Here is a 16,494-nt window from a genome sequence, read left to right on the forward strand (position 1 = left end):
GGGATTTAAAGAACCCTTAGGATCAGTTACATCTTGAAGGTAAAAGGCATTTGTCGAGAAACTTGGATCCATTGGGTAATGCTCAAGGTAACCACACTAAAAAATATATAAGGTAGCATGAGAGCTCACTAGAAGGGGTTTTATTTTTGTTGTAGAGAAAACCCATATACAAAGAGTTTTCAAATTTAAAAAAATAATAATACCCTTATAGAGTGACATTGGAAGAGGATAACCATATTTTGATAAATATACATGGTTTGGGTACAATTATAAGCCATTTGAGACATTTATCTTAGTAAGAGAGAAGTACCCTACTTTAGGAGCTCAAATACGATCCCTTCTAAACATCTTGATGAATATACAAGGTTTGGAAGTAAGGAATACTTAACTCCCCTTGAATATACAAGGGGACCCCTTGGGCACTCCAAATTCAAATTCTACCCAAACCTCCTCCCTTTCCCGAACCTCCAAATTCTTGCCACATGGTAGCTTTGTGAAACTCTTCCTTAAGATAATATAGAGAAGAAACTCGCACTAATTGTGTCTAAATATCTCCGAGAAATAAAGGTTTTATTTAATTCCGTGCTTCGTTTTTTTACAAGATCATAAGTATGTTTATCTTTTTTATGACAAACAAATGCCATATTGGCTGACGTGAGTCAATGGATAACTACGATAATCGATAAAACTTGGGCATGAGTAGTTCAATATTATCTTCATGAAAGGCCAATTCATGTTTTGACTTGAACTAGGGATAGCATTAGGAGTCGCATCATAAAATGTCTTTGGCTTTGACTTTTTCATGAAACCAATAAGTAGAAAAGTGACCAATCCTCAAATGGCAAAGAATGCATCCAAAGAAAAATGTCATGACTCCAAAGAACACAGGATCATGTCGACATCCGAAAGAGCCAAAATGAACATAGCTCAAGGTCGGCCTCAATCAAATGTGAACTCATGCCTCCGTCATATTGTTATGGCTCACCCTAACCCTCCTTGAAACACATCCAAAAAGAGATTACCTGGTGAACTGCAACTATCGTGAGCATCTTTCTAGTGGCCAAGCTTATAACCCTTGAGGTCTCCAAGCTCTACAACTCCATAAGAAGCAATTCCATAGCGTCTACAACTCCATAAGAAGCAATTCCATAGCGCTTGCCCACGAGGAGCGTTGTCACACCGCCGCGTTGCACTACGGGTCCTCGTCCCTCCTCTCACCTCACATCTAGCAGCACGAACATCCTCCTCATCAAATAAATGTCTACACTGGCTAGGTAATAACATCTAAAGCTCAAACATCCATATGTGACATGAATATGATGTGTCATCATAGCATGATGTCCATGAAGAAGGATCTAGAGGTCGAAGCCCCGTGATGTGCCAAATGTATGTATGAATGCAGCAAATGATATGTAATTCCTCACCTGAAATGGCAAATCAAGATAATGGACATGAAGCTAGAGTGATAGAATACGAGCAGATATCACACGATCAGCATCTGGGATGGAGACATAGTGATGTCGATGACGAAGATGGTGGGTGGCACGACGATCGTAAGAGGGGGGTAGAAGTAGTAATGGGAACTCATGTCGTTCCGCCAAGCTCAAAAGTATGGAAACACCTCTAAATGTGCTCAAGAATCCCACACTGTGTGTGTAAAAGCACCAATATGCTCAAAATGACCAACCGTGCATAAACAAGGGCTAAGATGCACGTGTGAATGCCCAAAATATAATAAATGGCCAAAAGTGTGCTCGCAAATGCCCAAAATACACTAAAATGGCCCAAAGTGTGCACGTGAATGCCCAAAATACACCAAATCAACCACACGACACACTAACCACTACCACGAGGCTCAAAACATGTGAACAACCTCTAATAAAACATCAACTCGTGTGACACACCTCACACGTGTGAACAATCACCCAATATATCAAGCGCACGTGATTACCCTCTACAAAATCCCTAAAAATGCATAAACATACCCACATCACAATGCATGTGAAATGACCCAATGATAGGTGGTTGCAGAACCATGTAAATGGGTGAAGGAATAAATGTGAAGAGATGTTACATGTGTAAATGGACCCTAACCCCATGTGCCTAGGCCCATCCCCATGTGCATGTGCACCACTAGGACACTTTGTTATAGGCCTTGACTCTTTTAAGAACTTAGAATGATTTTAATTTTGTTCAAAGATTGGCCAATGATAATCCCCCCTTCAACTTCTATCAAATTAACATGCAAATATTTACGTTGCAAAGTGTTTACATATTTAACAATAATCCATATAAATATACTTTATTTTAGTCATCTTTATTTTTTTCGATAATTTTTTACATTTCCCACCATGAGCTAGGGGAGTATTTCTTTTGAGGTGAGTATTTCTTTATTTTTTCGGTAATTTTATGCATGTCTCATGAGTATCTCAAAGCTAGGCCTCCATGTGAGTATTTCTTTTGAGGTGAGTATTTCTTGTTAGGGTTGGCCCATGAGTGCCAACATGCATGCATGTGTCACTATGTCTATGTGTAAGCACATGTGTGCATGGATGTGTGTAGGTACTTTAACATTATCTCATTCTTAGTTGTTACATTCTACCATATTTTGAAATTTTTAAGCTCCATTAGTCATGGCACCCTCAAATTCTTGGAAAGTACATGACGCATGCTAATATGTGTGATTACGTACATGCACATGCATATGTGTACCCCCCGAGGATGCATTGCATTGGGATCTCCATGTCTACTTATGTGATTGGGATTTCAAGATGCCCACGGAAGCGTGGGACACACTCTCAAGTATGCGATGAGATATCCGTAGAGGCCAAGATGATTCAACTCGAGAAAGAGTTTCATGGGATTTAAAGAACCCTTAAAATCAGTTACATCTTGAAGGTAAAAGGCATTTGTGGAGAAAACTTGGATCCATTGGGTAATGCTCAAGGTAACCACACTAAAAAATACATAAGGTAGCATGAGAGCTCACTAGAAGGGGTTTTATTTTCGTTGTAGAGAAAACCCATATACAAAGAGTTTTTAAATTCAAAGAAATAATAATAAAAATAAGGAATACTTTTATCAACTGAAATTTGATAAGATTATATGTAGAAGTTAAAAATCTAGAAGTTATCTAGAAATTAAAACTCCATGGGAGTATATTTAGAAGTTAAAATTCCATAGGTAATGGTTTTTTTGATTACCATTCAAATGAACATGATAAATGGTATCTTGGCATACCCTTATAGAGTGACATTGGAAGAGGATAACCATATTTTGATAAATATACATGGTTTGGGTACATTTATAAGCCATTTGAGACATTTATCTTAGTAAGAGAGAAGTACCCTACATTTTAAGAGCTCAAATACGATCCCTTCTAAACATCTTGATGAATATACAAGGTTTGGAAGTAACGAATACTTAACTCCCCTTGAATATACAAGGGGACCCCTTGGGCACTATGCGAAAAATAGCGGGTGGCAACACACCGTCCCACCCATCCGACGTCCGAAAATCTGGCTGAATTGTTATTATTATTGTTAATAGCTAATGCAAGCGTGTGCTGCAGGTGGAGAAGGTGTGGTGTGGTGAGAAAAGAGAGAGAGAGAGAGAGAAAGAGCGCGAGAGGTGCCTTTGTACTGAAGAAGCAGACAATAGAAAGAAAGGTGGTCAGAAGATGTGGAGGACTAGGCGTCTGCCTGGCTGCTGTATATATCAAATTTACGACCTTAGACTAATGATAGACTATGCTCAATACTCTAGTAGTCTCATTGTGGTCTAATCCATATCCCTTATGTCACTTTGGAAAGACTAATGGCTTTTGTTTCATTCGACTACCCTTACATTTTTCGCTTAATGTAAGGTGTAACATCTCTATCACACATAGAGTGCAACAACACACACATTCACATGATAAATGAATGAAAACATTGACTTATTTAATAGCCTTGTCATTCAAGAAACTAGTGGTCAACCCATGCTTTGCATGTCTTTTGAGACTCCAAATTCAAATTCTACCAAAACCTCCTCCCTTTCCCAAACCTCCAAATTCTTGCCACATGGCAGCTTTGTGAAACTCTTCCTTAAGATAATATAGAGAAGAAACTCGCACTAATTGTGTCTAAATATCTTCGAGAAATAAAGGTTTTATTTAATTCCGTGCTTCGTTACAAGATCATAAGTATGCTTATCATTTTTATGACAAACAAATGCCATATTGGCTGACGTGTGTCAATGGATAACTACGATAATCCATAAAACTTGGGCATGAGTAGTTCAATATTATCTTCATGAAAGGCCACATGTTTTGACTTGAACTAGGGATAACATTAGGAGTCGCATCATAAAATGTCTTTGTCTTTGACTTTTTCATGAAACCCATAAGTAGAAAAGTGACCAATGTAGAAACTTGTTTTGGTAATTCTAACCACATGTAACAGAGCTCCAATATGTTTAGTTTAAAGAGCCACTTAACTGTAAACCATGCTTGAAAGTAGTCACTTAGCTTTTCAATATTTCTTGCTATGGAAATTGAATTAGGTAAGCATGTAATTTATATTATAATCAATGCTTACTAAATTATACACCTCCAATCAGTTTTATGCTTAAGAAAATACGGACTTTATCTTTAAGTGTTATAAAAAGATGCCTTTTTTTATAACATACATATGAATGGAGTATCTTGGTATATGTATGACTCTCTAAAGATAAAAAATAATCCTCATTTTGATAAATAACAAGTCCTTTATATGCGATCATTTTACCTTGGTATATGTATGGAACATTTTGGTATATGTATGACTCTAAATAGAAAAAAACTAATCCATATTTTTATAAATAACAAGTCTGTTATGCGATGATTCTACCTTTTTTTAAAAATATCTTGTAGCCAAGGACTGATTTTGCTTAAATTAGAGTGGATTCATTCTTCTCTTTGCAAAAGTAAAGGCATAATCACCTTACTTCAATTAAGTTGTTTGATGTTCTTTGATAACCAAACACATGAAGTGATGACATGGTTAGATAGCTCACATTATCTACTTTTACCCTAGCATTTCATGAACACATATGACATTTTTTGACCCATCCGTAGCTCAATTTTCTTTAGGTAAATGTTAATAATTTACACCATGGTAGGGGATGCATACTTTAACACGCACTTGCATGAGTACTGAACATGGATGGCATGGTGCAAGATGTTATGGACATTAAGTAATGTTGGTTGATGTGCATCTACATGGGTGGTCATAACATTACGTTGCCCAATAAAATCACATCTCTAGTTTGGACAATTTTGCATGCATGAATAATGTCATGACTTAGAAGATTGTCTTATATGACTATTCCAAATCATCCCTTGTTACTTGTGATTTTAGATGGCTGTAATATATTGGTTGGCTGCTTACCTTGACTATTTCCTATGTTCTACATCATGCATGCATGGATGATAGTCAAAAAATTGAGAGATTGAGTCTTAGAAATTGAACTTGAAATCTTGTTAAACTTGTCGAAATGCAATGAAATATTCCTTCTTTGCTATAAAAGAAGAGTAAACATGGAAAAAGGACAAGAGGAGAAAAAGAAATTCAAGCTTTCATTTCATAAAAAGTTGAAGTTGATAATTTTTCAAGTTTGGATCTTACAAGTACTTTATTCTTTTCATTTTCAAGTCTACCAACCTTAACATGTCTCTCCTCTTTAATGTCAAATTTTATTTACACACATATCATTCATAAACATAACAAATCCATTTTGTAAATTGGAATTTTGGAGTATGTGTCTATTCCTTATGTCAGTTTGGAAAGACTAACGACTATGGACATTAAGTAATGTTGGTTGATGTGCATCTACATGGGTGGTCATAACATTACGTTGCTCAATAAAATCACATCTCTAGTTTGGACAATTTTGCATGCATGAATAATGTCACGACTTAGAAGATTGTCTTATATGACTATTCCAAATCATCCCTTGTTACTTGTGATTTTAGATGGCTGTAATATATTGGTTGGCATGCTTACCTTGACTATTTCCTATGTTCTACATCATGCATGCATGGATGACAGTCAAAAAATTGAGAGATTGAGTATTAGAAATTGAACTTGAAATCTTGTTAAACTTGTCGAAATGCAATGAAATATTCCTTCTTTGCTATAAAAGAAGAGTAAACATGGAATGAGGACAAGAGGAGAAAAAGAAATTCAAGCTTTCATTTCATAAAAAGTTGAAGTTGATAATTTTTCAAGTTTGGATCTTACAAGTACTTTATTCTTTTCATTTTCAAGTCTACCAACCTTAACATGTATCTCCTCTTCAATGTCAAATTTTATTTACACACATATCATTCATAAACATAACAAATCCATTTTGTAAATTGGAAATTTAGAGTATGTGTCTATTCCGTATGTCACTTTGGAAAGACTAACGACTTTTGCTATATTGTTCTCACTTATTGTAACATTGTGTAAAATTTCTAGAAACCACAAAAAAATGAAAAAACAAGCATGCATCGGTCAAAGTTGAGGAATGTGAGTATGATGAGGAGATGGTTTCTAATACTTCCTCTTAATGAAAAAGTTGGTGAGGGGCAAGTCAATATGTGAAAGGGATTAGAGATAAGGGGGAAAGAAGGCTTCCTTTTGGGAGCATGTGAAGAATAAGGGTGTGATATTTGGGTTGTTAAAGATCATAATCTACATGGGTAAATGAAGATGGCTTTTAAGAAATGGTTGGTTTTCTATGGGGGACTAGAGAAAGGGTTTAGTGGGATGATAGTGTTATTGGTAGGAGACCTTGTCCCTCTACTGTGGAAAATCATCTTAATGGGAGGGATATTGTTATGGAAGTCTAGATTTTTGGGGCAATAAGGTGGATTGTGGGAGTGGCTGCCTAATCTTAGAGGTAACCATGCTTGGAATCTATTGGGAGACTTCAATATGGTGGATGACAAGAGAGATAGAAAAGGGGGGGAAGGATCTTCTATGACTAGTAGCTCTGAAAAAAGCATGGGAGGAGTTAGTTATTAGGAGAGGCCTCCTTAATGGATGGAACTTGGGGACTAGAGAGATGAGAGATGTCATACATATTTTAGCCTTTAGTGTAAGGAGACCTGTGATAGGCCTTTGGAGACTAGGCCTCTGACATTCCCCACACTCTTAAAGACTAGGTGGATACCTTCTCTATGCTTTCTGGTTATTTCCTCTTCTTTGAGTGGATACTTTCTTTGTGTCTTCTTCTAGTTATTTCCTCTTTGGCCTTGCAAGCAACTATGGAAGTGTGGTGTGTTAACCTCTCACCAAGAGGAAGCTCATCATAGGGAGCAATACCTAGAGCACTCATGGGAGTTTGCACCATATCCAAAGAGAACACATGTTCCAAGGAGAAAAGATGACCAAATGCCATAAAATGAGTAAAAAGACCCAATACATGATAGTAATCTCCTATTTATACCCCCAGGGCCCCATGTGCCCCACATGTGTAAATGGACCCTAACCCCATGTGCCTAGGCCCATCCCCATGTGCATGTGCACCACTAGGACACTTTGTTACAAACCATCCCCTCCTACAATGATTTTGTCCTCGAAATCAAAGGGTGGTCATGCAAAAAAAACATATACAAGAGGCTAAAAAAACATATACAAGAGGCTATGTACAAAAGCCAAAAAGAATCACATCCATGACTGAATGTAGCGGAAGACCTGTGCATGAATGACATGACCCCCTGGATCAAATGGAAAGAATAAAGGGCTCCCATCGATGTGTGATGAGGCTATATATGCAACCTCTTGGATCAACAAGAAATCCGAGGCATGCAAAATCCAAGGCAATGGCTCCGTGATAATTTGGTGTGCAAGTGGAGTAGATAAGGAACCACTGTCAATGACAAATCTAATCGAGTATCCTCCAAGATCAAAGGTAATCCCAGGGTTAAAAGGAAAAATCATAAGCCCATCCTCATGACCACACTGTGAATCTGGCACGAAAGGTATCCGCCAAAGAAGCTCGAAACTCTTGGCCAGAATATCAAGTGGTCTTGGCACAAAAGAATCATCATGTATGCCAAGATTGGAATATGTCGTAGATGCACCTAAATGTCGATCCATATATCCGCAAACTATGCTCCTCAAATGGCAAAGAATGCATCCAAAGAAAAATGTCATGACTCCAAAGAACACAGGATCATGTCGACATCCGAAAGAGACAAAATGAACATAGCTCAAGGTCAGCCCCAATCAAATGTGAACTCATGCCTCCGTCATATTGTTATGGCTCACCCTAACCCTCCTTGAAACACATCCAAAAAGAGATTACCTGGTGAACCACAACTATCGTGAGGATCTTTCTAGTGACCAAGCTCATAACCCTTGAGGCCTCCAAGCTCTACAATGCCTTGAGAAGTAATTCCATAGCGTCTCCCGCAAGGAGCGTTGTCACACAGCCGCGTTGCACTATGGGTCCTCGTCCCTCTTCTCACCTCACTTCACTCATACACACTCACCAGCATGCATTAGGGAGAGAGATTAGCAAGAGGATTAGCAAGAGCAATACTCAATTGCACAATGGGAGAGTATGTTGTATTATGAGAGAAATTCACTTATATACATGGCCATAAGTGTTCACACTAACTTAAACTGTGGCCGGCCGGGCGCTTCTAAGATTCCCCCCTCCAGCTTTTGAGGTTTACAGGTGTAAGAACCTTCCCTTCTGATCTTATAATTATTCCCCTCTCTGAAATAAAAGAAAGATTCGGTTTTACCCCTTTTTTGGCCTCGAGAGAGAAAATGTCTAGAGGGGGAGGTAATTCAAAATTGAGATTTTTTTGATATAAAAATCCTCCCAGTGTCTAAAATGGTTTCCCCTAAAATAGAAATTCAAAAAGGACTTTCAATTATGCAATTGGAATTAATTGAAAAATAGGTATAAAGGACCTTAGCCTAAGGATCCAGATTTTCAGAAATTTTTGGAGTATGGTCCAATTAAGGTTTCTATGGACCAATAAGATTAATCCAAATGTAGGGAGGAGATAAATTGAAGAATAAAAGAAAAACCCCCCAAAATTGAGTAAATGCTCACATAAGATAAAGAGTGGACTAAGGGACCAAAGAAAACAATTAAAAAATTGAATTTTGACACCTCAATGTGGGGATCTCCCCTCATGAAGTAGGTGCCTTTTTTTTATCATCATTATCCCTAATTTTTAATCAATAAAATGATATATTTTTATCTCTCCTCTCTCCTATTTCAAAACTAGATCCAAAAAGTAAGCTGAACTGATCCAAAAATGGTCAAAAATTGACCAAACTGATCTTGAAAATTCTAGAATCAGTTTGCTTGGTTAGAGGCTCACTTTTTCCTATAAATAGAAGCCTCCGCCTTTGTAAAAGCTTAATGGTGTTTATGCACTGTTACTCTACTCCTGTCGTCCCCTTGAGCCATCTACATTGAATTTTTTAATAATTCAATTATTTTTGGCCTAATCCTCTCCAAAGTGAATTGGTGGCCACTCTTGCTTCAAAAAAGAGTAGAACCCTCAATCCCTCAAGCCAAAGGAGAGCTTACAAGCTCCATGTAAGCTAGTTTTCTTACTTTGTTTACAAATTTTAATGAAAAATCTATGGTTTTCTTGATTTTTATGAATTGCAGATGATTGAATTAAATTCAAATGCTATGCCTTTGATGAAAAGGCCACCCCCTTCTCTTCTTCACATTCAAGCCTTTCTTAATCCTAGAAAGATTAACTAAGGGATTAATTAAACTCTTCTTATTGTTTACTCTCTTGAATTTAGAAATTTATATAGATTAGAGTTCTATAATTCTAAATTGGGTTAATTAAGTTAAGTGTAGATAGATAAAAATGAGAAATGGTCAGCCATACAAAGGAGGTTATGACAAAATTTTCTAGAATTTTGTGAAAAAGAAAGTTTATTTTTATGTTATTCCAAAAGAGTAATTCCCACCATTTTTGCATCTAAAAGAAATATTCTAATTACTCCATGTACATATTCACCTATGAATATGCATGGATATCACTGATATTAATTATTAAAATTGATTTCTATGCATAGAAAGATGCATAATGGAATTTTTTTTATTACAAAAGTGTTATTCTTATTAAATTTTATTTCTATGTATAGAAAGATGCATAAAGGATTTTTTTAATTACAAAATTTTTAATTATAAAAGTATTATTCTTATTAAATTTGATTTCTATGCATAGAAAGATGCATAATGAAATTTTTTTAATTACAAAAGTGTTATTCTTATTAAATTTGATTTTTATGCATAGAAAGATGCATAAAGAAAATTTTTTAATTATAAAAGTGTTATTCTTATTAAAATTGATTTCTATGCATAGAAAGATGTACAAAGGAATTTTTTTTATTACAAAAGTGTTATTCTTATTAAATTTGATTTTTATGCATAGAAAGATGCATAAAAGAAATTTTTATTATTATAAAAGTGTTATTCTTATTAAATTTGATTTCTATGCATAGAAGGATGCATAATGGAATTTTACAAAAGTGTTATTCTTATTAAATTTGATTTTTATGCATAGAAAGATGCATAAAGGAAAATTTTTAATTATAAAAGTGTTATTCTTATTAAAATTGATTTCTATGGATAGAAAGATGCATAAAGGGAATTGTTTTATTACAAAAGTGTTATTCTTATTAAAATTGATTTCTATGCATAGAAAGATGCATAAAGGGAATTGTTTTATTACAAAAGTGTTATTCTTATTAAAATTGATTTCTATGCATAAATGAAATTTTTTAATTACAAAAGTGTTATTCTTATTAAATTTGATTTTTATGCATAGAAAGATGCATAAAAGAAATTTTTTTATTATAAAAGTGTTATTCTTATTAAAATTGATTTTTATGCATAGAAAGATGCATAAAGAAAATTTTTTTAATTACAAAAGTGTTATTCTTATTAAAATTGATTTGTATGCATAGAAAGATGCATAAAGGAATTTCTTTAATTACAAAAGTGTTATTCTTATTAAATTTAATTTTTATGCATAGAAAGATTCATAAAGGAATTTTTTTATTATAAAAGTGTTATTCTCATTAAATTTGATTTTTATGCATAGAAAGATGCATAAAGGAGTTTTTTATTATAAAAGCATTATTCTTATAAAAATTGATTTTTATGCATAAATAGATGCATAAAGAAATTCTTTTTTATTTTAAAAGTGTTATTCCTATTAAATTTAATTTTATGCATAAATAGATGCATAAAAGAATTTTTTAATAAAAGTGTTATTCCCATTGAAGTTGATTTTTATGCATAAATAGATGCATAAAGAATTTTTATATCAAAATTAGAATTATCTTAAATTTTATGTTTAAATTCTATGAGTATTTGATAAATGAATAATTAAATACTCTAAGAGAGAAATTTCTATCGTTTTATATTCACACGGATTGTAAAAAGAAAATTCAAGAAATCTATCGAGATCAAAATATTCAGATAAATGATTAATTTAATCTTCATTGAAATTCGTTACTAATTTAGAAATCAATTAAGTGAATATTCAAAGAAAGAAATTCAGTAAAATAGTAACTGAATTATTAAACCTTTTCGAGAAATATAGTTCAGGAAAATCTTATCCGACTCGAACCTTGAATCAGACTATAACCAAGACCAAACTCTTTCGTCACTTTCAAGGAAAGAATGGATGTGAATGTGTATGTGAAGAATGGATGTGGATATGTATGTGGAAGAATGGATGTGGATGTGTATGTGAAGAATGGATGTGGATGTGTATGTGAAAGAATGGATGTGGATGTGTATGTGAAAGAATGTGATGTGATGTAAAGACATGTGATGTGACATGAATATATGTGGATGTGAAGTGATAGATATGAATGTATGGATAGATGTGGGTAGTCGTACATGTGAATGATTGGATGGATGTGAGTGAATGAGATGTGATGTGAATCGGGATGTAAATGAATGAGATGTGATGTCATGTGAATCGGGATGTGAATGAATGATATGTGATGTGAATGGATGAGATGTGATGGGATGTGAATCGGGATAGATGTGAATGAATGAGATGTGAGGTGAAATGGATGTGATGTGGATCGGGGTAGATATGAATGGATGGAATGTGAATGAATGTGATGTGATGAGATGTGGATATGGGTAGATGTGAGTGGATGAGATCTGATGAGGATAAATGAGGAAAGATGTGATGAGATGAAAATGACGTGATTGGATGAGAATGGGAATACATATGAAATGGATGTGGATTAAATAATGTGGATTGATGTGGAACAATATGGAAAGACGAGATTTCGTTATAGAAACTATATTTATGACCTGTTTTTAAATGACTGTTTTATGTCAAGAATGCTGGGGGAGCATTTTGACCGTCTTGTGAATGAGGTCGGAGACCTAACTGATAAAGTTGCAACAGCTCACGGAGAGTCAAGGGAGGACATCTCATGTAGCAAGGTCGGCCGAGGTCTTGACCAGCCTCGGTTCGATTTAAATGGTGAGCTTCCGGTACGGTGGATAAGGGACCAAGGAAGCGGCCTATGAGTGAAGCGCTTACGAAGGATCCTAGAGGGTACTGACCATACGGTGCTTGGGCTCTCGATCGCCAAAGATACCCACACGTGCGTCAGGAAAGATATTTGGATCAAGGAGTAAGAGTTGTTTACTGAATTCGGGCATGGATCTGGTTGATTGACCTTTTGGTCCTCAACGGATGATCTTTTATATGGATCTGTTAGTTGACCTTGTTGGTCCTCAACGGATGAGTCCATGGCTCTTTTATATGGATCTGTTGGTTGATCTTGCTGATCTTCAACGAAGATTCCATTTTGATTTATATAAGTGAATATATTGCCGAGTACTATGAGCTAGGAACTATCGAAAAGGCCCCTGAGTGACACGTGGTGAGCATTCTGGTTGCCAATGATGCCATAGGTACACTGATGAAGGAAAATTTAGAATTTAGGATTCAACCGGATATTTGGAGGATTATGATCAGTGATACTATAGTTTCATTAAAAGATTGTTTTAAAGACATCTGAATATGTGAAAAAGGTAATTTCATATTGGGTGTGTAAGTGGTGTGACTAGTTCTAAGTTTGCATGAATATCTGGCTAGGGGGCCGAGAACTCTTTTCCCTGGTACCCGGGACAAAACCTAACCAAATTCTTAAATGGATCCCATCACTACAGTGGTTGGGCAGTTGGCTAACCCACCACGGGACTGAATGGGGTTAGGCTGGACTGATGGATCCCTAAAATGAGACTCAATTCTGTTATGGTACGATAGATGAAGTAAATCCCGAATAAAAATTGTTCTATGGAAAAGAATCAATGGTTGTGTCTCTCAATGAGGAAAAAAGCATTGGTCTCTATGATCCAAGTGTAAGACTTTTCCTTGATCTGACTATGGGACTTACGGGTTTGGTCAGATCAGTTCAGTTAGTTAATGCTGTTGACTACGTTAGAGTAAATATATCCTGGAGGAATCGCCCGTGCTTTCTGGGTGAGGGAAGTTTTTCCGGGTTCAGTTTTGGAAGAACCGAGGGATTAGTCTCTTGTCCGGATATACATGGGCGAGGCCCGAGAAAGGGAACCTGCCCTGCTACGCAAGAAGTGCTACTTCCGCTGCCAGCACCCCAGAATTCGTTGCGCGGAGGGGACAGGGTTCTTTCGGCGCTTTAGGCTCATAAGAGGCCTAATGCTATTACAATGACTAGTCTCATAATATATCCATGAAGTACATCACTTAGGCCTTCATCCTAAATTGCTACCACATGCTCTTGAAGCGGGAATCACCACCATAAATACTCCATCACACTATTACTACAGGCGCTCATCCAAGTTGTAGCTTTGGACACTATTGCTTCATATCTTGAATGTATGTTCCTTTAGTGTATCTACCGTGACTCCTTGATGTAAGATAATGGCGGTAGCTCTTGTTAATCCTAGAATTGGATTAACATCCCCCCCTTCCTGACGATCGTGTTCGCGTGATCGCATTGAAGACCTTTGTGCGGGGGAGAATGAACAAGCTTTGTCAATGGCTTTGATGTTGAATGACATTCAATGGTCTTTGTTCCTCTGGAGGAAATAAGAAAAGCTAGTTAATGAATAAAGAGGTTAGTGGTTTATTAGGAATTTTTAACGGGGTGGGGGGTGGGGTTTTTGCGAATGATTGCATTTTTACATTTGTGTGAGTCCCCTTTTTTTTTCTTTTTTTTGGGGGGGGGGGCTCAATTTGTTTTTTGCAATCATCGGCAAGGTTACATGTGATTTTTGTTAGTGGGGATACTAAGAGATGTTAATAATGGGAGAGAAGAGAGAGAAGGATCACATAGACTTAATCATCAGAACGAGATGGTGATTCTTAGTTCTTTATTTGATTCATTAAAGCGACATTCATCCTCCTTTGAAGTAATTGGCTTGTGATGATGTCTCTTTGTGTAGCAGGATTCTTGTCAAATGTTATTGAGTAGAATCTGATCCTGTCTTCTTCAGCCCATGTGCTTTTTATATTTTTATGTATATTTAAGTGCTCTTAGAAGTAGATTTTCATGAAGTACAAGAATTGAGTGGTATAGACTCTTATTGAACTGCTATGTGTTGAAGTAGCCACTTGTTGGGTGAGGATTGAAAGAATTACGTTAGCTTGCCAAGGCTAAAATCTTCACTAGGGATTGAAAATCATTGAGTTGTGAAGATTGTGGCATCGTTTGGAGAGGTTTGTAATTTAAAGGAAAATTCCAGGCGATGGGTTGTACCATTGACTAGGCTTTCGCCCACCATGACCCCCCCATCCAGAGATGTACCTAGAAGTTGTCGATGGTGAGGATTTGGTGCAAATGTTCTCCAGTGCATGAGTATGGATATGTACTCATGGAGCAGCTCTGCTACTTTAATTTAGCCAAAATAATAGTAAGCAATAAGCTTAACAAATATATAGTGGCTATTGCGTGATATGGCTTAATCCGTGATGATGGGGCTTAAATCGTGAAAGTGCAGGTTCTTAAGCCGTGAGATGGAACTCCGTGAATTGTAATATCGTGAGATGGAATTCCGTGAATTTGCAAGTTTTGACCTCGAGGGTTTTTATTATTATTTTATGGGTCATCTAGGTCATGATTTGCAAGCAACAGCTTCTTGTGCGCTCATTTCTCACTTTCAGAGGGGTGACAAGGGCATTGTTATTTTGTTCTTGATGTGCTCCTAAGTCTCCGTAGTATTGATTCTTGAATTTGTTGTTGAAATGATATCGAGGCAGTAGGGAAGACTACTGATTGTTTGCTTGAACATACAAACTCTTGTGTTGGTGTGCTGAATGCACGAGAGTGGTTGAGTGATTTACTTGTTGTTTCTTGGGCCTCCATTCTTTTCGAACTATAGGTGAAGTTGTTGGGGTTGAAGTTGGTAGTGAGGTTTTCTTCACATTGTTCGATTTTGGCAACCATATGATGGAATTACCATCATAGTATCCTTGTTGTTGAAGTACATGCACATGAACCCATCTGTTATATGCACATTATGTGTACATATACTAGGAGGCTAACCCACATTAGGCTTGTGAGGATGGGAGCATGGGAGCAAGCTCTAGTGGAGCATGGGTTAGGACTAACCTTAAGGATTAAGGTTAGGGTCAGGCATCCAAGGGTCACACATGGGAAATGGAAAGTCAAGAGTCACTTGAGGGCCCTCCTATATAATAGGGGCATGGAGCACACTCAAGTGAGGCTTGGGGGCTTGGAGGCTTAGGCTATGGTCTCTTGTGTAGTGGTCCATATCTACTCACCTACCATTTCACACTATAGCTACATGCTATTGGATTGGAGTTATACCTCTTGATGGTATGGGACATCAAGGTAGAGGTATGATGTATTTCATTTATAAGTCATGTGTGCATCCCTTGGGCTCGAGGGTGGTTGAGTTTATGCGTGATTTATGCATAACAATTATCTAGAGAGATCTTAGGGTTTTATTTTTTAGAAAATTTTAGAGCATTTTTATGGTTAAAAATGTATTTTTATACATTTTTGCGGGTTTTTCCGTAGGTCTGCACAATCAAATTTCTGTCGATTTTCTGCTGAAATTCAGTATAGGGGGCAGCATGTTGATGCATGGCATGCTCTCCCGTGTGCATGGGACCCTCTTCGTCTCTCAATTCTAAATTTTCTTCTATTTTCTCTCGTATTTATAAACCACCTCTTAAAAAATTACATTTTTTATTAATATCAATCATAATTAAGATTAATTATAATTAAGGAAATTAATTAAAAATTAACCTCTTTGATTAATAGAGAGAAGAGATGGGAGGAGAGAAAATGGAATGGAGAAGAAGGAGAGGAGAGAGGGGAGAAGAGAGAGGGAGTCCTCTCAACCTGGTGGGAGGAGAGAAAATGGAATGGAGAAGAAGGAGAGGAGAGAGGGAGTCCTCTCAACCTGGTGGGAGGAGAGAAAATGGAATGGAGAAGAAGGAGAGGAGAGAGG

This window comes from Cibotium barometz, chromosome 57, assembly GCF_041138505.1.
Source record: "Cibotium barometz isolate CiBa-2024 chromosome 57, ASM4113850v1, whole genome shotgun sequence".
Lineage (NCBI taxonomy): Eukaryota > Viridiplantae > Streptophyta > Polypodiopsida > Cyatheales > Cibotiaceae > Cibotium > Cibotium barometz.